General features: G+C 38.2%; 1 protein-coding gene across 1 annotated transcript in view; it reads left to right on the top strand.

Annotated features, from left to right (window-relative positions):
* Positions 1-24,267, top strand: part of ATRNL1 (attractin like 1) — a 1,671,159-nt gene that overhangs the window by 274,981 nt on the left and 1,371,911 nt on the right. The gene's annotated exons all lie outside the window — the stretch shown is intronic.

Below are 24,267 nucleotides of genomic sequence, written 5' to 3'. Positions count from 1 at the left end.
CTTTGGGCCTCGTCAGTGAGGTGCAGCCATATCCCTCTAAACACATTGGGCAAGGAGTCCATTTCTGCTTTCCCCCATCACCCTTAGGGAGACTATCCCAAGGGTCATATTTACATATGCAAAACAGAATAAGAAGCAGTCTGCCAGGAACTAACAGCAGCATCAATAGCTTGTTCTATGGCCCGGTTGCCACCTGGTAGTAGCTTCTTTCTGCCCAATTGTGCTTTTCACAGAGGAAAACTTTCCTGTAGTATATCAGTCTGATCCCGCCGACATGGTCAGTCCAGCCCCGAAATACCAGGCAATTCGGCTCTGAACAAGGAACATGACAACCCCAGACGATCATTTTGGCCTCCTTTGGGCCTCGTCAGTGAGGTGCAGCCATATCCCTCTAAACACATTGGGCAAGGAGTCCACTTCTGTTTTCCCCCATCACCCTTAGGGAGACTATCCCAAGGGTCATATTTACATATGCAAAACAGAATGAGAAGCAGTATGCCAGGAACGAACAGCAGCATCAATAGCTTGTTCTATGGCCCGGTTGCCACCTGGTAATAGCTTCTTTCTGCCCAATTGTGCTTTTCACAGAGGAAAACTTTCCTGTAGTATATCAGTCTGATCCCGCCGACATGGTCAGTCCAGCCCTGAAATACCAGGCAATTCTCCTCTGAACAAGGAACATGACAACCCCAGACGATCATTTCGGCCTCCTTTGGGCCTCGTCAGTGAGGTGCAGCCATATCCCTCTAAACACATTGGGCAAGGAGTCCACTTCTGCTTTCCCCCATCACCCTTAGGGAGACTATCCCAAGGGTCATATTTACATATGCAAAACAGAATGAGAAGCAGTCTGCCAGGAACGAACAGCAGCATCAATAGCTTGTTCTATGGCCCGGTTGCCACCTGGTAGTAGCTTCTTTCTGCCCAATTGTGCTTTTCACAGAGGAAAACTTTCCTGTAGCATATCAGTCTGATCCCGCCGATATGGTCAGTCCAGCCCCGAAATACCAGGCAATTCTCCTCTGAACAAGGAACATGACAACCCCAGACGATCATTTCGGCCTCCTTTGGGCCTTGTCAGTGAGGTGCAGCCATATCCCTCTAAACACAAGGAGTCCACTTCTGCTTTCCCCCATCACCCTTAGGGAGACTATCCCAAGGGTCATATTTACATATGCAAAACAGAATGAGAAGCAGTCTGCCAGGAACGAACAGCAGCATCAATAGCTTGTTCTATGGCCCGGTTGCCACCTGGTAGTAGAGGAATGTGGCTGCACCTCACTGACGAGGCCCATAGGAGGCCGAAACGATCGTCTGGGGTTGTCATGTTCCTTGTTCAGAGGAGAATTGCCTGGTATTTCGGGGCTGGACTGACCTTAATTGGCAGGATCAGACTGATATACTTCAGGAAAGTTTTCTTCTGTGAAAAGCACACTGGTCTAAAAGAGGCTGCTTCCGGTGGTAAATCGCCATAGAACAAGCCACTGAGCTGTTGTTCGTTCCTGGTAGAGAGCTTCTCTCTTCGTATGCAAATTATTATGACCCTGGGTAAGTCTCCCTATGGGTGATGGGGGAAACCAGATGTGGACTCCTTGCCCAGTGTGCTTAGAGGAATGTGGCTGCACCTCACTGATGAGACCCATAGGAGGCCGAAACGATTGTCTGGGGTTGTCATGTTCTTTGTTCAGAGGAGAATTGCCTGGTATTTCGGAGCTGGACTGACCTTAATTGGCAGGATCAGACTGATATACTTCAGGAAAGTTTTCTTCTGTGAAAAGCACACTGGTCTAAAAGAGGCTGCTTCCGGGTGGTAAATCGCCATAGAACAAGCCACTGAGCTGTTGTTCGTTCCTAGTAGAGCGCTTCTCTCTTCATATGCAAATCTTTAGATAATAATTAAACACTGAGCATTTTAATATTATGTGAAAGCTCCTTGTTCTACTCTCTGGAAAGGGACTAAAAATACAATTATGCTCCTGTGGTTGTGCTGAGCAGAACATGACTGGAAAGCCAATCAGGGAGTGGCATATACACATAGCCACCAATCAAAAAAATGATTAGCACACTGGACTTTTCCTGCTCAGAAATGGCCAACATGCATGTCTTTTGCACTATATTTTAACCCCATTGCATGTTTTTTTTTCTTGTTCCTTGTTAAAACACATACCTAGATAGGGTCATGAGCAGCAGTGCACTACTGGGAGCTAGCTTTTGATTGGTGGCTACACACACATGCCTCTTGTCATTGGCTCACCAGATGTGTTCAGCTAGCTCCCAGTAGTACAATGTTACTCTAGACCTGACATGAACTATGTGTATAACCCCTTTTGCAGGCGCTAAACACATAGCTATATGCAAGTAATAATAAAATGCTGACATATTAAATTATCTTATTTGAATTTTTTACAGCCCTTTAAACAGATGTATGTTTTTGGGTTCGGAATAGCAGTCAATCCATAGGGGAGATCAGCCTGATCTAGTGACTCTCTGTCCTGTTCCTATGAGCACTTTTGGTGAAGATACATTCCTAACTGGAAGCTGGGGGCCTGAGTAACACACTATGCAATACTGGTATAACTGATCCTTTACAGAAAGTATAGGAACCTATCAAGAAGCAGACCCCTTGGCACCTACACCAACCCATTATGGCTCTTAATGTCTATCATGCAAGGTGTTTTTTTTAATAGAAATAAACCAAAATTACCATTATAACTCGCTATAATATAAAACAAATTCTGGGTTACAAAACATTATACACTGTGCTCATTAGTTCAACACTAAGGAACAAATATATTATCAAATACAGTATGTGCCCATTAAGGGATATATGTAGGTTCAGCGCTGCCCTAGGACTTGAGAAGTTTGTCCCTCCCCCCTTAGCTTATATACGTACAGTATATGTTTCTCATATGTGTACTGAGCAGATCATTATTCACTCATTCCTGCCAGACAAACAGAAAAACATGCAGGAGCCACAGTCCTCATATGTAAGGCACATTTAGACCAGTGATAAACCATTTCTTTTTTCTTGGTGAGCATAGTATCTACAAAGCATTAGGAAACTAAGGACTCCTGCTCCCTAAGATCGTTCTGCCCTAGGCACAGGCATAGCTGGCTTGGCCAAAATACACCCTTGTACCCATGTCATCTATATGTGATACAGAACATTTTTTTTCTCTCTACTTTTTATTATTTTCCTAACTGCCTGAAGCATGCCACACCATTCAGTCTACTGCTCTTTTATTAAAAGCACCTGTTAACTCCTTGCCAGCCACAGAGCTTACAGCTCATTGATTTCTGGTAGCTAAGTGTTACAAAAGTGTTAAAAAAAGCCCACATTCACATACCATTATCTTTATTATCATCTCCCAGAAATGAAATGTACCCCAAATACTGTTTTCCAAACCCATATCTGTGAGCGACATCAGCCTTTGTCAGACGTCCTTGCTGAAGTTTAATGGACTCATTTGTCTGACATGCAATAACTCACTAGGATACCATTTCTCTAGATTTTCCCAATACAGTTCAGCGTTGAGATGTTCACACTGAGCTATTTTTAAATGTAAGAAAACTAAGATAGTTAGACAGCAACAGGACAGAGCCACTTATCATTAGAAGCCTGCTACGCAGATTGTAAAGACTGGAACATAAGCGAGAAATCAAACCACATTGTATTTTCTCTACTATTAGTAATACAACTGTGACTTCCAACAAAGATTGTCATGTCAATCGCACTGCTTCAGAAAGCTGCGTGAATAGAAAAAAAATGGATTTTTTTTTTCTCTTTGATGAATACGTTGCTTGAAATGCATCTAGAACTAGTCTGATTTATTTAAAAAAAACAGCATAAAGTAAATGGGATTCAGTGTACACAGATATTGAGAAGCAAGAGGAATTAGCAGGTGGCTATAATCCTTCATAGAAAAAGCAGGAATATCAATAAATCCAATCAATAGACTGATGATAAAGAAAAACAGATGATTTGTTGTGTAGCCTGTACTAATCTCTACTCTCTAACCAGACTGCCACCGTATAAAGATAAATTAGTACAGGGAAATGCACACAGCTTAGATAAACATTAATCATCTTTTATGAACAACAAACCAAGGTTGTGGGACATTTTGGTCTCCATCTTATCTATTGGAATGTCGATTCATCATCTGTATATTACCTCTTTAATTATGTTTGTAGGAATAGGCTAGATCAGGGGTCAGGAACCTACTGCATGTTTGCTGTGTGTGGCACTGATTTTTAATAGCACTCAGTGCTGCAGCAAGGGGTAACGCATCATTTGTTAAATTACTGTCTGGCCGCCAGGCAGTTCAGAAGCCAGGTCCAGCACTATCCTCTTATGCATTTCTCCTGCACAGAAGCCACATGCTGTGACTGAGTAAAAATGCACTGCGAGCATGGGACATGATGGGCGGCAGGGCCTGGGCTTGATTATTAAAGGGATATTAAACACTTTGAGATGGTAATATAAAATGATAAATCGAATATTAAAAAAAAAAAAATCAATTTTTTGTTCATTCTTTATTTTGTCCCCTTTTCATGTAATTCCATAGCTGTTAGAAATGGAAGTGCAGAACACTGTTATATACCATACAACTGTTGACCTATCTATAACTGTCACAAAATGGCAACAGCAGAGAAAGAAACTTAAGTAACAACATGGCAGCTCCCATTGTTTTACATACATTAAACTTTACAATTATTTTGTCAATATTTAAACAACTAATGGAACTTTAAAAAAATACAACTACATGTTTTTCTCAGACTAATCTTTTCTTTGAATCATCATCCTATCTATCATTTATTTAGTGTTCAATGTCCCTTTAATAACTTTTCAAGAAGCTTCTTGTCTTCATACTGGGCGCTGCCATCTTGGAGTTTAATATTAGATACAGCACTACTGTGTAGGGTGCACGGTAGGACAAGAGACACTGCCAAGTCTCTCACACATACAGCAATTCCAAGAATGTCCACAGCACTGCAGATAATCTTCTAATACTTTATTATGACAATAAAAACAGCATTTTCACAGGACTTTTAAATCTTATTTTCGCGCCATAAGGCATCTGGCATCTGTGCATGCTCCCTCTTGTGGGCTTTATGTGTAATTACATGTAAATTTCCATATTACAATGTTACTCAAACAATGATACATTTCATATATATATATATATATATATATATATATATATATATATATATATATATATATATATATATATATATATATATATATATATATATATATATATATATATACACAGGGAGTGCAGAATTATTAGGCAAATGAGTATTTTGACCACATCATCCTCTTTATGCATGTTGTCTTACTCCAAGCTGTATAGGCTCGAAAGCCTACTACCAATTAAGCATATTAGGTGATGTGCATCTCTGTAATGAGAAGGGGTGTGGTCTAATGACATCAACACCCTATATCAGGTGTGCATAATTATTAGGCAACTTCCTTTCCTTTGGCAAAATGGGTCAAAAGAAGGACTTGACAGGCTCAGAAAAGTCAAAAATAGTGAGATATCTTGCAGAGGGATGCAGCACTCTTAAAATTGCAAAGCTTCTGAAGCGTGATCATCGAACAATCAAGCGTTTCATTCAAAATAGTCAACAGGGTCGCAAGAAGCATGTGGAAAAACCAAGGCGCAAAATAACTGCCCATAAACTGAGAAAAGTCAAGTGTGCAGCTGCCAAGATGCCACTTGCCACCAGTTTGGCCATATTTCAGAGCTGCAACATCACTGGAGTGCCCAAAAGCACAAGGTGTGCAATACTCAGAGACATGGCCAAGGTAAGAAAGGCTGAAAGACGACCACCACTGAACAAGACACACAAGCTGAAACGTCAAGACTGGGCCAAGAAATATCTCAAGACTGATTTTTCTAAGGTTTTATGGACTGATGAAATGAGAGTGAGTCTTGATGGGCCAGATGGATGGGCCCGTGGCTGGATTGGTAAAGGGCAGAGAGCTCCAGTCCGACTCAGACGCCAGCAAGGTGGAGGTGGAGTACTGGTTTGGGCTGGTATCATCAAAGATGAGCTTGTGGGGCCTTTTCGGGTTGAGGATGGAGTCAAGCTCAACTCCCAGTCCTACTGCCAGTTTCTGGAAGACACCTTCTTCAAGCAGTGGTACAGGAAGAAGTCTGCATCCTTCAAGAAAAACATGATTTTCATGCAGGACAATGCTCCATCACACGCGTCCAAGTACTCCACAGCGTGGTTGGCATAAAAGGGTATAAAAGAAGAAAATCTAATGACATTTCCTCCTTGTTCACCTGATCTGAACCCCATTGAGAACCTGTGGTCCATCTTCAAATGTGAGATTTACAAGGAGGGAAAACAGTACACCTCTCTGAACAGTGTCTGGGAGGCTGTGGTTGCTGCTGCACGCAATGTTGATGGTGAACAGATCAAAACACTGACAGAATCCATGGATGGCAGGCTTTTGAGTGTCCTTGCAAAGAAAGGTGGCTATATTGGTCAATGATTTGTTTTTGTTTTGTTTTTGAATGTCAGAAATGTATATTTGTGAATGTTGAGATGTTATATTGGTTTCACTAGTAAAAATAAATAATTGAAATGGGTATATATTTGTTTTTTGTTAAGTTGCCTAATAATTATGCACAGTAATAGTCACCTGCACACACAGATATCCCCCTAAAATAGCTAAAACTAAAAACAAACTAAAAACTACTTCCAAAAATATTCAGCTTTGATATTAATTAGTTTTTTGGGTTCATTGAGAACATGGTTGTTGTTCAATAATAAAATTAATCCTCAAAAATACAACTTGCCTAATAATTCTGCACTCCCTGTATGCAGTTCATCCAGTATTGCTACATCACATTATTTACATATCTCAAAGATCTTATAAATATACATGAAGAAATTGATGAAGGATTAAAAGCATCTAGGGAATTAATGATGACCCATCTAATAATCACAGTCTGATACATATCTAGAAGAAACAGGTGACCTCATAATCTTTATTAAGGCCCCTAGGGGCTAAGGTCTCTAGCTTGTGTATCCACCAAATTTCCTTTTGTTTTAGTCATTTTCCCTGTCCATACCATTTCTGGAAGGCCGTATATGGTCAATGACCTGCAACCTCATTTGGCTTATGCCATGGCCTTTTTCCAGAAAATGTTTGGACAGGGGAGCCTCTAAATTCTTGCACCTGATGTTAGAGCGGTGTTGGCTCATCCTATCCCTTACTTTATGCATAATTTCTTCAAAGTAAACCATGGAACATGGACACTTTATTAAATACACCACGAAAGCGGTTTCACAGATGTAGTACCCATTGATAGTTTACTTCCTCCCACTATGTGGGTGATAGAAATGTGCCCCTCTTATAATACAGCTCATACATGTAAGCAACATATACCCTTGCTTAGAGATCCACCCCTAATGGCACACAGGAGGGTGAGAAGTTTAAAAGACCACTTGATAAAAACGGATGTAGGACCCAAGAAAGAATACATTCAGACATCTATAGGGAAGAAGAGGACAGGCAGCTTTATTTGTCTTAATTGTATGAGTTGTAGCTTTATTATAAGAGGGGCACATTTCTATCACCCACATAGTGGGAGGAAGTAAACTATCAATGGGTACTACACCTGTGAAACCGCTTTCGTGGTGTATTTAATAAAGTGTCCATGTTCCATGGTTTACTTAGGAGAAACAACGCATAAAGTAAGGGATAGGATGAGCCAACATCAGGTGCAAGAATTTAGAGGATCCCCTGTCCAAATATTTTTTGGAAAAAGGCCATGGCATAAGCCAAATGAGGTGGCAGGTCATTGACCATATACAGCATGGTATGGACAGGGGAAAATGACTAAAACAAAAGGAAATGTGGTGGATACACAAGCTAGAGACCTTAGCCCCTAGGGGCCTTAATAAAGATTATGAGGTCACCTGTTTCTTCTAGATATGTATCAGACTGTGATTATTAGATGGGTCATCATTAATTCCCTAGATGCTTTTAATCCTTCATCAATTTCTTCATGTATATTTATAAGATCTTTGAGATATGTAAATAATGTGATGTAGCAATACTGGGTGAACTGTATGTGTGTGTATATATATATATATGAAGTGTATCATTGTTTGAGTAACATTGTAATATGGAAATTTACATGTAATTACGCATAAAGCCCACAAGAGGGAGCATGCACACTGCCAGAGGCCTTATGGCGTGAAAATAAGATTTAAAAGTCCTGTGAAAATGTATATTGTATTAAGCATGACTAAGGGGTGGTAACCCCAAAACATTGCTGTTTTTATTGTCATAATAAAGTATTAGAAGATTTTGTGGAGTGCTGTGGACATTCTTGGAGTTTAAGGATTATCTTACTCTGTGACAGAAGCAGAGTACATTAACATATTAGTGACATTGCTGTTTTTTTGCACAGAGAGGGTGCTTTGCATTTTGCAGTGGTTGTCATTGCTTTATAATATTCATATTATATGTTATGTCATTTTTAAACTGTGTAGAAAAAATACAGGAATGTGAAACTCCCACTCTGTATTGTGTGTGCTAACCCAAAGAGTATGATACAGCTATGTAAAAGCCGGTAAAATCACTGATCTGTGAATGCTAACCACGTCTTTCACAGGGTGCAATAATATGTGAGTTCCAAGATGGCGGCTCCCAGTATAAAAATTTGTAGCTTCATCAACCGGCGCCTGTAAAGTAAAAAAAAGAAAAAAAAAGAATATCACGATGCGTAGTAACCATTCTGTTGAAGTTGGGCTCAACAGTTTAATGTCCTTTTAACTCTAAATCTAAATTAAAACACTTAACCCTATCCCAAAGCCTAGATCCTCATTCTAAATCCATAGCTAAATTTGTACCGTGCTCTATTCCTAAGGTGAACAGTAATTGGCAAGATTGTTGCCATGGTGATGTTATCAATATGGTATTGGTGCACAGGCAATAATGTCACATTGGCTGAAAATGTTGTCAGCAACATTTTCATTGGTGATATTTTGCTGCCCCAATTGTGTCTGAACACCATAGATACCATAGTCTGTTCCATAACAATATTTTGAGTTTCTTACTCTTAGAATGTCAAGTTTCTAATGCATTGGTAGAATATTCTTTAGTGATACAGAAGACAACATATTGCAGATAAGCGTGCTCACAATTACTTTATGTTCTCATTTGTTTCTGTATCTCTCACACTTACTATTCCACTTTAAGTGCTCAGGGAAATCTTAACGCCAGCAGCGGAGCTCTTCCATGCTGTGTCATAATACTTAATATGAGATTATCAGGGAAAGAAATCTGATAATCTGGTATAAACCATCTGCCTGTAATTACACATCCGTATCCCCAACCCTATAGTGCCATTTTTATCTGTTTTTATTAGTTTCTCATCTTTTAAGTTTCTCCTGTTGAAATATTTCCCATTAAGTTTGATCAGACCTCACATAAAGTAGATCATGTTACAGTAAAAAAATAACACCTGGAGATGAAAGCAGAGTTCATAATAAAAGGGGGGATATTTTGTCCTTCATTTTTATCCTACATTAGCTGAAGCTCTGTGCATGCTCAGCACTTGCCGCAGCTGCATAGGCACATTACAAACAACGCAACGGGGGCTCGGCCAATACAGATTGGGGTTATAGACACCCAGTTTTATCTATTCGATTGCAGGAGTTTGAACAAGTTTTTTTTTATTATTAAATTAAATTGATGGCGATAAGATTGATAGAGAAGTGAAACGTTCAAAACAAAGAGATAGAGAGCTAAAGATACAGAAAGATATAGGGGGAAGGGAGAGTAAGCAAGACACTAATAATTATATAGTGTGAGAGAGAGAGAGAGAGAGTTATGCTCCAGTGAATCCTTGATATTATTATTATTATCAGGTATTTGTAGAGCGCCAACAGATTCCGCTGCGCTGATATCAGCTACATATCTAAACATCAGACCTTGTATACAATATATAGGGTCACATCAGAGCTCTGATCAATCCCCCTAACATTCCATGTACACAGTATATAGGGTCATATCAATTCTCCTCACATACCTTGTGTACAGTATATAGGGTCACATCAATTCCCCCTGAATGCCTTGTATACAGTATATAGGGTCACATCAATTCCCCCTGAATGCCTTGTATACAGTATATAGGGTCACATCAATTCCCCCTGAATGCCTTGTATACAGTATATAGGGTCACATCAGAGCCCTGATCAATTTTCCTTACATACCTTACATATAGGGTCACATCAGAGCTCAGACCAATTCCCTTTACATACCTTGCATACAGTATATACCCTGTGTACAGAATAGGGTCACACTAGAGCTCAGACCAATTCCTTTTACATACATTGTATACAGTATATATGGTCAAATGATAGCTCAGACTAATTCCCTTTACATACCTTGTATTCAGTATATACCTTGTATACAGTATAAAGGGTCACAGAATAGCTCAGACCAATTCCCATTACATACCTTGTAAGGTCTACAGAAGAGCTCAAACCAATTACTTTTACATATCTTGTATACAGTATTTAAGTTCACATCACAGCTCAGATCAATTCCCCTTACATACCTTGTACGCAGTATATACCTTGTATACAATATATAGGTTCACATCAAAGCTCAGACCAATTCCCCTTACATACCTTGTACGCAGTATATACCTTGTATACAGTATAAAGGGTCCACAGAAGAGCTCAAACCAATTACTTTTACATATCTTGTATACAGTATATAAGTTCACATCACAGCTCAGATCAATTCCCCTTACATACCTTGTACGCAGTTTATACATTGTATACAGTATAAAGGGTCCACAGAAGAGCTCAAACTAAAATCCTTTTACATACCTTGTATACAGTATATATGGTCAAATGAGAGCTCAGACCAAGTCCCTTAACATACCTTGTATACAGTATAAAGAGTCACATCAGAGCTCAGACCAAGTCCCTTAACATACCTTGTATACAGTATAAAGAGTCACATCAGAGCTCAGACCAAGTCCTTTAACATACCTTGCATACAGTATAAAGAGTCACATGAGAGCTCAGACCAAGTCCCTTAACATACCTTGTATACAGTATAAAGAGTCACATGAGAGCTCAGACCAAGTCCCTTAACATACCTTGTATACAGTATAAAGAGTCACATCGGAGCTCAGACCAAGTCCCTTAACATACCTTGTATACAGTATAAAGAGTCACATCGGAGCTCAGACCAAGTCCCTTAACATACCTTGTATACAGTATAAAGAGTCACATCAGAGCTCAGACCAAGTCCCTTAACATACCTTGTATACAGTATAAAGAGTCACATCGGAGCTCAGACCAAGTCCCTTAACATACCTTGTATACAGTATAAAGAGTCATATCAGAGCTCAGACCAAGTCCCTTAACATACCTTGTATACAGTATAAAGAGTCACATGAGAGCTCAGACCAAGTCCTTAACATACCTTGTATACAGTATAAAGAGTCACATGAGAGCTCAGGCCAAGTCCCTTAACATACCTTGTATACAGTATAAAGAGTCACATGAGAGCTCAGGCCAAGTCCCTTAACATACCTTGTATACAGTATAAAGAGTCACATCAGAGCTCAGACCAAGTCCCTTAACATACCTTGTATACAGTATAAAGAGTCACATCAGAGCTCAGACCAAGTCGCTTAACATACCTTGTATACAGTATATATGGTCAAATGAGAGCTCAGACCAAGTCCCTTAGCACACCTTGTATACAGTATATAGAGTCATTTTAGAGCTCAGACCAAGTCCCTTAACATACCTTGTATACAGTATAAAGAGTCACATGAGAGCTCAGACCAAGTCCTTAACATACCTTGTATACAGTATATATGGTCAAATGAGAGCTCAGGCCAAGTCCCTTAACATACCTTGTGTACAGTATATATGGTCAAATGAGAGCTCAGACTAAGTCCCTTAACATACCTTGTATACAGTATATATGGTCAAATGAGAGCTCAGACCAAGTCCCTTAACATACCTTGTATACAGTATAAAGAGTCACATCAGAGCTCAGACCAAGTCCCTTAACATACCTTGTATACAGTATAAAGAGTCACATCGGAGCTCAGACCAAGTCCCTTAACATACCTTGTATACAGTATAAAGAGTCACATCAGAGTCAGACCAAGTCCCTTAACATACGTTGTATACAGTATAAAGAGTCACATGAGAGCTCAGACCAAGTCCCTTAACATACCTTGTATACAGTATAAAGAGTCACATCAGAGCTCAGACCAAGTCCCTTAACATACCTTGTATACAGTATAAAGAGTCACATCAGAGTCAGACCAAGTCCCTTAACATACCTTGTATACAGTATAAAGAGTCACATCAGAGCTCAGACCAAGTCCCTTAACATACCTTGTATACAGTATAAAGAGTCACATCAGAGCTCAGACCAAGTCCCTTAACATACCTTGTATACAGTATAAAGAGTCACATTAGAGCTCAGACCAAGTCCCTTAACATACCTTGTATACAGTATAAAGAGTCACATCAGAGCTCAGACCAAGTCCCTTAACATACCTTGTATACAGTATAAAGAGTCACATCGGAGCTCAGACCAAGTCCCTTAACATACCTTGTATACAGTATAAAGAGTCACATCAGAGCTCAGACCAAGTCCCTTAACATACCTTGTATACAGTATAAAGAGTCACATCAGAGCTCAGACCAAGTCCCTTAACATACCTTGTATACAGTATAAAGAGTCACATCAGAGCTCAGACCAAGTCCCTTATCATACCTTGTATACAGTATAAAGAGTCACATCAGAGCTCAGACCAAGTCCCTTAACATACCTTGTATACGGTATAAAGAGTCACATGAGAGCTCAGACCAAGTCCCTTAACATACCTTGTATACAGTATAAAGAGTCACATCAGAGCTCAGACCAAGTCCCTTAACATACCTTGTATACAGTATAAAGAGTCACATCGGAGCTCAGACCAAGTCCCTTAACATACCTTGTATACAGTATAAAGAGTCATATCAGAGCTCAGACCAAGTCCCTACATACCTTGTATACAGTATAAAGAGTCACATGACAGCTCAGACCAAGTCCCTTAACATACCTTGTATACAGTATAAAGAGTCATATCAGAGCTCAGACCAAGTCCTTAACATACCTTGTATACAGTATAAAGAGTCACATCAGAGCTCAGACCAAGTCCCTTAACATACCTTGTATACAGTATAAAGACTCACATCAGAGCTCAGACCAAGTCCCTTAACATACCTTGTATACAGTATAAAGAGTCACATCAGAGCTCAGACCAAGTCCCTTAACATACCTTGTATACAGTATAAAGAGTCACATCAGAGCTCAGACCTATTCCCTACTCTGGGCTAGAAACATTTCACACAGATGGGTTATCACGCGTATTACAAGTTTAAATTGTTTGCTTGCAATTGAAACCCTGTGCACGCTAACTTTAGGTCTTTGTATATCGCGACCTAGCTAACTTCGTCTCCCCATAGACTTCAATAGAGCTCTATTTAAAAAAAAAAAAAACAAAACCTATCACTTATCGTTCACGTGCTAAACCGACACTGCTTTAGACTTGCAGTGCTAGACCCAAAGGTAATTATGAATATTTTACATTCCAGTGTTCTTCACAATGAAGAAAATGTTCTATTTAAATTTATATTTCTATATTTCTATGATTTATATATATATGTATGTATATACACACACACCTATATATACAGGTATAGATATATGCAGATCATTTTATTGTTGCAGTTTTATGTACCTATCACTTCTGCTTTAACAAACATCAAATGCATTGATTCTGTATTGTGGCCCTCAGGCAGTAGGTAGGACAACCCTGCTCTATAAAATGCAACGTTTTGTCTTTTAAGTTTGCTTCTTTAACTAAAGGAAATGCATTATATTCCTGGGGCTTAATACTGCAATTTATTTTAATGGACATTTCAGCAAAGGTGGTTGAACTACTGGTAACAATGAAAGACTTGTAGGTGCCCTGTGGGAGTTATATATTATCTCTGAATTATAGTCCAATAATAATTTATGGCAGAAAGGATTAAAAAAAAGTCAGGATTGTTTTTTGATGCTACTTCTATGTTACAATATTATAAAGTGGACACTTCAGTTTTTTTTGTGAGCATTGTCACATACTGTTTATATTGCTTTTGTTAATAAAGATAGTTTTGTACAAAAGAAAAGAATAAAACAAACACAATACATTACTTACAATATCTAGTAACAATCATGCATCCTCTAAACTGTATAGAATAATTTGTCAGCCAATGACAGGCTTCATCCGCTGATGCTAATTTACATGCAGAGTTAATTTATTTCCCCAAGAAATTTCATGTTAAAGGGACAGTCAATCAAAATTAAACTTTCATGATTCAGATACAGCATGTAATTTTAAACAACTTTCCAATTCACATCCATTATCTAAATGTGCACACTATTTTTACATGCACTCTTTCTGAGGCACCAGCTCCTACTAAGCATGTGCAAGATTTAACAGTATATCCATATATGCATTTTGTGATTGGCTGATGGTGGTCACATGATTCACTAGGAATTAAAATGTAACTAAATTCAACATTTGTCAAAAAAAATCTAATCCTTATTTCAAATTCAAACTAAGTGGGTTTTCATTGTCTTTTTATCATTAATTTACTATTGAATTATACTGTTTTTAGTGGTCCTTTAAGAACGCTTGGGCAATAGGAAAAATGAACAATTTATATTTCATTGTTTAGAGCAGGGGTCAGCAACTATGACACCACAGATGTTTTGGAACTACATTTCCCATTATGCTTTAGGCTGTCTGAGCATCATGGGAAATGTAGTTCCATAACATCTGGGGTGCCAAGGTTGCTGACCTCTGGTTTAGAGTAATTAAATTTCCATTCACATTTTCTTTTATCAAATTCTGTATGGTTTTATAATTGGACTATAAGTAGAATGTGATATTATGGTCCTTTTTACATCCCAAATGTTCACTTGTAATCATGGGCATCCATAAACGTTTTTCCAGGGCAGAAAAAGGAACATGGCTTGAATATCATAATGTTAAAGGGACATCAAACTGTGGTTTGCATATAAATATGTGTTTACCTGCTATACAGGGGTTAAAGCACTACTGGGTCCTTGCTGAACACATCTGGTGAGCCAATGACAAGAGGCATATGTGTGAAGCCAAAAATCACCAGCTAGCTCCCAGTAGTGCATTGCTCCTCAGCCTGGTATGATTTTCATATAAGGATACAATGAGAATGGAGTATATTTGTTAGTCTTAAAATTACTTGCTCTCTCTGAATCATGAAAGTTTAGCTTTGATTTTCATGTTACTTTACAGGGACAGTCTACTCCAGAATTGTTATTATTTAAAAAGGTAGAAAATCCCTTTATTACCCATTGCCCAGTTTTGCATAACCAACACTGTTACTTTTTATCTCTGTGATTACCTTGTATCTAAGCATCTGTTGATTGCCCCATTTTTTCAGATCTTTTGACAGACTTGTATTTTAGCCAATCAGTGCTGACTCCTAGGTAACTCCACGGGAGTGATCATAATGTTATATATGTTGAGATAAGAGGCGGTCTACGGCGGCCTCACTGCATCAGATAGGGGGTGGTCCTCTACGCGTTTCGTCCCGACACAGCAGGACTTTCTCAAGAGTCTTGAGAAAGTCCCGCTGTGTCGGGACGAAACACGTAGAGGACCGCCCCCTATCTGATCCGGTGAGGCTGCCGTAGTTCCCAGTCTGCAGTTGGGAACTTATCAGTTTGTGTGCCGAGGGTCAAGCTACTTACCGCTTGTGCTAATTGTATTTACTTGCGGGACAGAGATTACTATTACCTGTATATCAGCACATGGAACTTCAGGAGCCCAGGCAGACTTTGAGAACATCGCTGTTTACCCGGACCGAGTATTGCTGTCATCTTCTCAGGAGTGTGGGACTGTTGCTTCTGGAGCTGCTTGCTGAGCCGGCACTGTGTGGGATAAGTTACATGTAAAAAAAAAATACAAACAACCCCCCCAACAGTAAAACCCACCACCCACACAACCAACCCCCCAAATAAAATACTATCTAAAAAACCTAAGCTCCCCACTGCCCTGAAAAGGGCATTTGGATGGGCATTGCCCTTAAAAGGGCAGTTAGCTCTATTGCGGGTCCAAACCCTAACCTAAAAATAAAACCCACCCAATACACCCTTAAAAAAACCTAACACTAACCGCCTGAAGATCGACTTACAGTTCTGAAGACCGAACATCCATCCTCAAGGAAGCGGCAGAAGTCTTCATCCAAGCCGGGCCGAAGTGCCCAACAAAGCAGAGGAAAAGTCTTCATCCAAGCCGTGCGAAGTGGTCCTCCAGATGGGCAGAAGTCTTCATCCAGACGGCATCTTCTATCTTCATCCATCTGACGCGGAGCGGGTCCATCTTCAAGACATCCGACGCGGAGCATCCTCTTCTGCCAACGACTAACGACGAATGAAGGTTCCTTTAAGTGACGTCATCCAAGATGGCGTCCCTAAGATTCCAATTGGCTGATAGAATTCTATCAGCCAATCGGAATTAAGGTAGAAAAAAATCCTATTGGCTGATGTAATCAGCCAATAGGATTGAGCTCACATTCTATTGGCTGTTCCAATCAGCCAATAGAATGCAAGCTCAAACCTATTGGCTGATAGAATTCTATCAGCCAATCGGAATCTAAGGGACCCCATCTTGGATGATGTCACTTAAAGGAACCTTCATTCGTCGTTAGTCGTCGGCAGAAGAGGATGCTCCTCGTCGGATGTCTTGAAGATCGACCCGCTCCACGTCGGATGGATGAAGATAGAAGATGCCGTCTGGATAAAGACTTCTGCCCGTCTGGAGGACCACTTTGCCAGGCTTGGATGAAGACTTCTCCCGGCTTCGTTGAGGACTTCGACCCGGCTTGGATGAAGACTTCTGCCGGTTCCTTGAGGATGGATGTCCGGTCTTCAGAACTGTAAGTCGATCTTCAGAGGGTTAGCGTTAGGTTTTTTAAGGGTGTATTGGGTGGGTTTTATTTTTAGGTTAGGATTTGGGCCTGCAATAGAGCTAACTGCCCTTTTAAGGGCAATGCCCATCCAAATGCCCTTTTCAGGGCAATGGGGAGCTTAGGTTTTTTTAGATAGTATTTTATTTGGGGGGTTGGTTGTGTGGGTGGTGGGTTTTACTGTTGGGGGGTTATTTGTATTTTTTTTTACAGGTAAAAGAGTGGATTTCTTTGGGGCAATGCCCTTGCTTAAGGCCCTTTTAAGGATTATTGATAGTTTAGTTTAGGCTAGGGTTTTTTTTATTTTGGGGTTTTTATTTTTATTTTGATAGGGCTATTAGATTAGGTGTAATTAGTTTAAAGATCTTGTAATTTGTTTATTATTTTCTTTAATTTAGTGGGGTTTTTTTTGTACTTTAGCTAATTTAATTTATTTAATTGTTTTTAATTTAGTTAATTTATTTAATTGTAGGGTTAGGTTAGGTGTTATTGTAACTTACGTTAGGTTTTATTTTACAGGTACTTTTGTATTTATTTTAGCTAGGTAGTTAATAAATAGTTAATAACTATTTAATAACTATTCTACCTAGTTAAAATAAATACAAACTTGTAAACCTGTAAAATAAAGATAACCCCTAAGATAGCTACAATGTAACTATTAGTTATATTGTAGCTAGCTTAGGGTTTATTTTTTAGGTATTTAGTTTTAAATAGGAATTATTTAGGTAATAATATTAATTTTTAGTTAGATTTACTTAAATTATATTTAAGTTAGGGGGTGTTAGGGTTAGACTTAGGTTTAGGGGTTAATACATTTAGTATAGTGGCAGCGACGTTGGGGCGGCAGATTAGGGGTTAATAAATGTAGATAGGTGGCGGCGATGTTAGGGGCGGCAGATTAGGGGTTAATAATATTTAACTAATGTTTGCGAGGCGGGAGTGTGGCGGTTTAGGAGTTAATATGTTTATTATAGTTGCGGCGATGTCCGGAGCGGCAGATTAGGGGTTAATAATTTTATTATAGTGTTTGCGATGCGGGAGGGCCTTGGTTTAGGGGTTAATAGGTAGTTTATGGGTGTTAGTGTACTTTTTAGCACTTTAGTTATGAGTTTTATGTTACAGCGTTGTACCATAAAACTCATAACTACTGACTTTTAAATGTGTTAGGACTCTTGACGGGGTAGGGTGCACCTCTCACTTTTTGGCCTCCTAGGACAGACTCGTAATATCAGCGCTATGGAAGTCCCAGAGAAGAAAGACTTTACGAAGTTTAAGTAAGTCGTTTTACGGTAAGGCCAAAAAAGTGTGCAGTGACCCTAAACCTTCAAGACTCGTAAAGAGGACACTCAAGTCAAAGTTAAACTTCATAATTCAGATAGAGCGGCAATTTTAAACAACTTTCCAATTTACTTCCATTAACAAAATGTGCACAGTCTTTTAATATTTACTCTTTTTGAGTCACCAGCTCCTACTGAGCATGTGCAAAAATTCACAGCATATATGTATATGCATTTGTGATTGGCTGATGGCTGTCACATGATACAGGGGGAGTGGAAATAGACATAACTTTGCAATTTATTTAAAGGGACAGTCTAGGCCAAAATAAACTTTCATGATTCAGATAGAGCATGTAATTTTAAACAATTTTCCAATTTACTTTTATCACCAGTTTTGCTTTGTTCTCTTGGTATTCTTAGTTGAAAGCTTAACCTAGGAGGTTCATATGCTAATTTCTTAGACCTTGAAGCCCACCTCTTTCAGATTGCATTTTAACAGTTTTTCACCACTAGAGGGTGTTAGTTCACATATTTCATATAGATAACACTGTGCTCGTGCACGTGAAGTTATCTGGGAGCAGGCACTGATTGGCTAGACTGCAAGTCTGTCAAAAGAACTGAAAAAAGGGGCAGTTTGCAGAGGCTTAGATAGAAGATAATCACAGAGGTTAAAAGTATATTATTATAAATGTGTTAGTTATGCAAAACTGGGAAATGGGTAAAAAAGGGATTATCTATCTTTTAAAACAATAAAAATTCTGGTGTAGACTGTCCCTTTAACAAAAATCTACTACTCATTTGAAGTTCAGACTAAGTGCTATTGCATTGTCTTCTTATCATGCATTTGTTGATTATGCAAATCTACAGTGTTGACTGGTACTGTAATACCAGCGGGCGTAAAAAAGCAGCTTTAGGACCTATTAACGCTGCTTTTTTACCCTAACGCACAACTCGTAATCTAGCCGATAGTATTTTATGCAATTGTTTTTCAATAATCAAACGCCACCCACCATATTTGGAGGAGCCAATTTGTGCTTGTGTCTTCAGACATCTGCTAAAGCAAATTAAGGAAACATATGTAGAGGGGTTAGCCTTGAGAAGTCTGCAGGGTGCATTTACAACTTTGCAAATTAGATATCTAAATGACATGAAAGTGGAGCAAAATAAATGATGAAAGCGTATTGTAAAGTTGTTTCACTATCCATATTCTAAGTTCAGCTTGATTCGCTCATTGGGTTAGCATGCAAGTTAAAACAGTTTGCTTTCAACTGATAGTACTCGTTGAGCAATTTTTTTTTTTACTTTTAGCGCAATAAACATTTGAGCGGGTGCATTCATTAGCGTTCCATTTATAATCTAGCCCTATTTTGGGTTTATCTTAAGAATCTGCATGCAATTTAGTTTTTTGAGATTTTTATTTCTCTGTTTCTTCTCCTTGATAAGTTAAGAGGGTTTGTGAAAGCTGCTTTTGTTTATACCACTTTTAGTCTAACCCTGAAATTCTGCTGCTTAATGCTATGGTCCATTTCACTGATACAGGTTGGTCTGACACACACTGAGATTACAGTTAAATATAAGAGAGAGAGATGCACTTACGCCTGCTAAGTGGGTGCAGTAAAATCTTGTCAACAATAAACAGCACCACTCTATAATATGCTGTGTCCATTAACAATCCTGGTGTAAACCATTTTCCTTAAAAGCTAGGCAAATTCAGTCCTTTTTTTTTTTTAGCTCTTTTCAATATGAAAGATTTTTTATCAAATGTATTAAATTTATGCTTAAAACGTACATCATGTGAGTTTCTAAAACTTTAGTTGGGGAAAAAAATAAGAAGAAAAATCATACAATACAAAATCAACAATAATTTTATAATGCATACCTCACACTTTTTTTTTTTACATTAAGATAGTAGAATGAATATCCCCTATGTCATTTATTTAACTGTTGAAATATTTAAACATCTAGGGCCAGATTACGAGCGGAGCGCTAATTAACGCTCCCGCTCAATCGTTAATTGCGCTGGAAGTAAGCATTTTGCACACGTTGGGTTGCACTCGTATTATGAGTGTATGTATGTATGTCTGTTTTTCTAACACCTGAGACCTCATATCTTTGAGCCCTTATAACTTTTGTGTGCAATATTTTTTTAATAATTTTTATTTGAGTTATGAGTGTAACTGTACTTTGTAATGTATTTTTGATGCGTTTTGTAACACTTTTTAGTTTCGCAAAACAGTTAACCAGAGCTCTGAAGTTATGGTAATCAAACGCGTTTACTTTCAACTTGTAATACTAGCGGTAAGCCTAACGAGTGCAAACTCCCACGATAAACCCCTTATTGCTCGTACATAGCTGTTAGCGCTCCACTCATAATCTAGCCCTTAAAGTGACACAAAACTCATATTTTTTCTTTCAGCATTCAGATACAGCATGCAATTTAAGCAACTATCTAATTTACTTCAATTTAAATTTTTTCTTTGTTCTCTTTTTATTTTTATTTGAAAAAGCAGGAATGTAAGCATAGGAGCCGGCCCATTTTTAGTTCAGTACCTGGGTAGCGCCTGCTGATTGGTGGCTAAAGGTAGCCACCAATCAGCAAGCGCTACCCAGACAATGAACCAAAAATGGGCCGGCTCCTATATGTATATATATGTCTGTTAATATATATATATATATTCTCATATCTTTTGTTTTAAAATAATTTTGTTAACTCATTTTTATCAGATGGTGTTATTATGAGTGTAATTGTACTTTGTAATGTATTTTTTATGTGTTTTATAACACTATTTTGTTTTGTGAAACGGTTAACCAGAGCTCTGAGGACGCGCTATCCCGACGCTATCCAAACTTGTAATACGAGAGCTACACCCGATGCCTCAAACAGGCGTTATAAGCCCCTTATTGCTCGCATGTGGCTGTTAGCACGCCACTCGTACACTGGCCCTTAATGGTTCTCACTTATTGACTTTGGATCGATAAAATAATTCAATTCTGAGTTAAAGGGACAGTCTACGCCATCATTTTTACCTCTGTAATTACCAAGTATCTAAGCCTCTGCAGACAGCCCCCTTATTTGAGTTATTTTGATAGACTTGCATTTTAGCCAATCAGTGCCCTCTAATAAGTAACTTCACGTGCGTGAGCACAATTTGATCTACATGGCACACATGAGCTAACCCCCTATAGCTGGGAAAAACATGCATTGAGATAAGAGGCAGCCTTCAATGGCTTATAAATTAGCATATGAGCCTACCTAGGTTTAGCTTTTAACTAAGAATACCAAGAGAACAAAGCAAATTTGATGATAAAAATGAATTGGAAAGTTGTTTAAAATTGCATGCCCTATCTGAATCATGGAAGTTTGGTTTTGACTAGACTGTCCTTTAAAGGTTTTAATGGGACATGAAATTCCCACCAAAAAATCTTTCATGATTCAAGTAAACCAAACCATTTTAAACAAGTTTCCAATTTACTTCTTTATCTAATTTGTGTTGTTCTCTTGGTATCCTTTTGTTGAAAAGCATACCTAGGTAGACTCAGGAGCTAAGAGCTAGCTGCTGATTGGTAGCTGCACACATTTCCCTCATGTCATTGGCTTACTGATAAAGGATACCAAGAGAATGAAGCAAATAGTAGTGGAAAATTGGAGAGTTCTGTATGTTCTATCTGAATCATGAAATAAACAGTTTTGTTTCATGTCTCTTTTAAGGTATTGCAATCACCTGATTAACTATATATGTATGTACATACTGTGTGTATATATATATATATATATATATATATATATATATATATATATATATATGTTTGTGTATGTACATCTTTAACATTTTGTATCATATGCCAAATCCCTAGAAGTAATTTCGGTATTTATTGATCGCGCACAAAGAATTGCAGTTAAACCAAACTTTTACCTCTGATTTATTTTATGTTTCAAGGGTGTCACATTCCGGATCTTAGTGTGTTGCACAGAATTAGGGCTGTTGATGAAAGGAAGGCAAATTGCATGGGTTTATATATTTTAAAATTTGTCCTTTAACTTTGATAGTTTTTAGCTATACTTGGTGTAATATTGCCTCAAACGCTTCTTAATTGATATCATTTTCATTTATTTTATTGTGTCCCATTAATTTATTACTTAGGGGGACATAGGCAATAAAGTGAAGGGTGTCACATGAATTTCAAGTTTTTTTTCTGAATCACTGCTTTGTGCCTCTTCCTAAATTAATGTAATGAAAATGACAAGATTGGATTTGGTTTCAAGGATCCCAGTTGAGTATTTGTTTTATAATGAGTTTTGTACACATACTTACATGTTAGTAATATATATATATATTTGTGGGGAAATGTGCAAATCAATCAATCAATCAATCAATCAATCAATCAGTCAATCAATCTATCTGTCTATCGGGAAGGGGGGGTGCGAGGGCGGGGGCGGAGTGGGTGGGACCGCTGCACTATTTAGATTGTAAGTTCCCACGGGAACAGGGCTCCCAATTCCCCCTGTATTTGTTTGTTAAATTTTGTCGGGTGTCTCATATTGTACTGTCCTTTTATCTTTGTTACACATGGACAGTGCTGCGGAATCTGTTGGTGCTTTATAAATAAATAATAATAATAATAATACAGAGAAAAAAAAGTTGAGAGCAGCAGGGAGAAGAGAGGGGATTCAAGTGGATGGGGATTGTGGCCGTGTACATGGGCTTTAGGACTAGTCTATATATATAAAAAAAACACAAGAAAAATACACTGTTGCAAATATAACTTTTCTCTAAAGAATGATTTGGCTTGTTAAGTGATTAAAGTTAACTCTATATAATGTTTACATTATGTTTTTATAGTCTTGCCTACCATGTACAACCAATAAAAACTGTACTCAAATATATATATAGTTTCAGCTTAATAAAAATGTTTTTGGACTGACAGCAGTTAATGCACATACTAGGGGTGATATAACTTTGGCACAATGTGCTGAAAACCAGGGGGGATCTACTGATTTGTGCCAATGAGGTGTTTGCCGTATAGACATGTCCCTTTATATTGCTTATAGACACAGTAAAGTGAAAAATGAAACTTCATTTACTGGATAAATCATGAAATGTTAACCAACTTTCCAATTTTATTCTGTTACTAATTTTGATTAGTTCTCTTAGTTTCCTTTGTTAAAGAGTAATCCTAGATAAGCCCAGTAGTGTGTACATATATTTAGCCATCTGGTAGCAGTGTTTAGAATAATGCTTATAGCAATGTAATACTTAGATGCAAACACTGCTGCTATATACTGCTAAAAACATGTTCATGCTCCTAAGCTCCTATCAGCCTACCTAGGTTGACTTTAATCAAGGATCAAGTGAATAATGTAAATTTGATACTAGAAGTAAATTGGAAAGCTGTTTAAAATTACATGCTTTCTCTGAATAATTTAATCTTGACATTACATCCCCTGTAATAATATAACAAGCTTAGTACTTTTGCAAAATTTGAAGAGGATTTATAGAGCCTGTCTGTAATCATAGGTTTTAGAATTAATGTTGCCTATGGAGGAGAATATTTTTAGCCACTCTCTGATCTAAGAAACATATATGACACTCAGGCACATTTAGTAATACGCAAGGCTTCTGAGCGCTTTGCTATATTATGGCCTTTTATAAATTAGCTTTAAGAATGTAATATATATGTAACTGCCTTTCTTATGTTAAAGGAACAGTCAAGTCCCAAAAAATGTTTCATGATTTATATAGGGAATGTAATTTTAAACAACTTTCCAATTTACTTTTATCACCAATTTTGCTTTGTTCTTTCGGTATTCTTACTTATCTAGGAGGTTCATATGCTACTTTTTTAGACCTTGAAGACTGCCTCTAATCTGAATGCATTTGACCACTAGAGGGCATTAGTTCATGTGTTTCATATAGATAACATTGAGCTCATG

Source organism: Bombina bombina, chromosome 9 (assembly GCF_027579735.1).
Source record: "Bombina bombina isolate aBomBom1 chromosome 9, aBomBom1.pri, whole genome shotgun sequence".
In the NCBI taxonomy this organism is placed as follows: domain Eukaryota; kingdom Metazoa; phylum Chordata; class Amphibia; order Anura; family Bombinatoridae; genus Bombina; species Bombina bombina.
The sequence above is the reverse complement of the archived record's forward strand: the minus strand, read 5'-3'. Positions and strand labels throughout refer to the sequence as shown.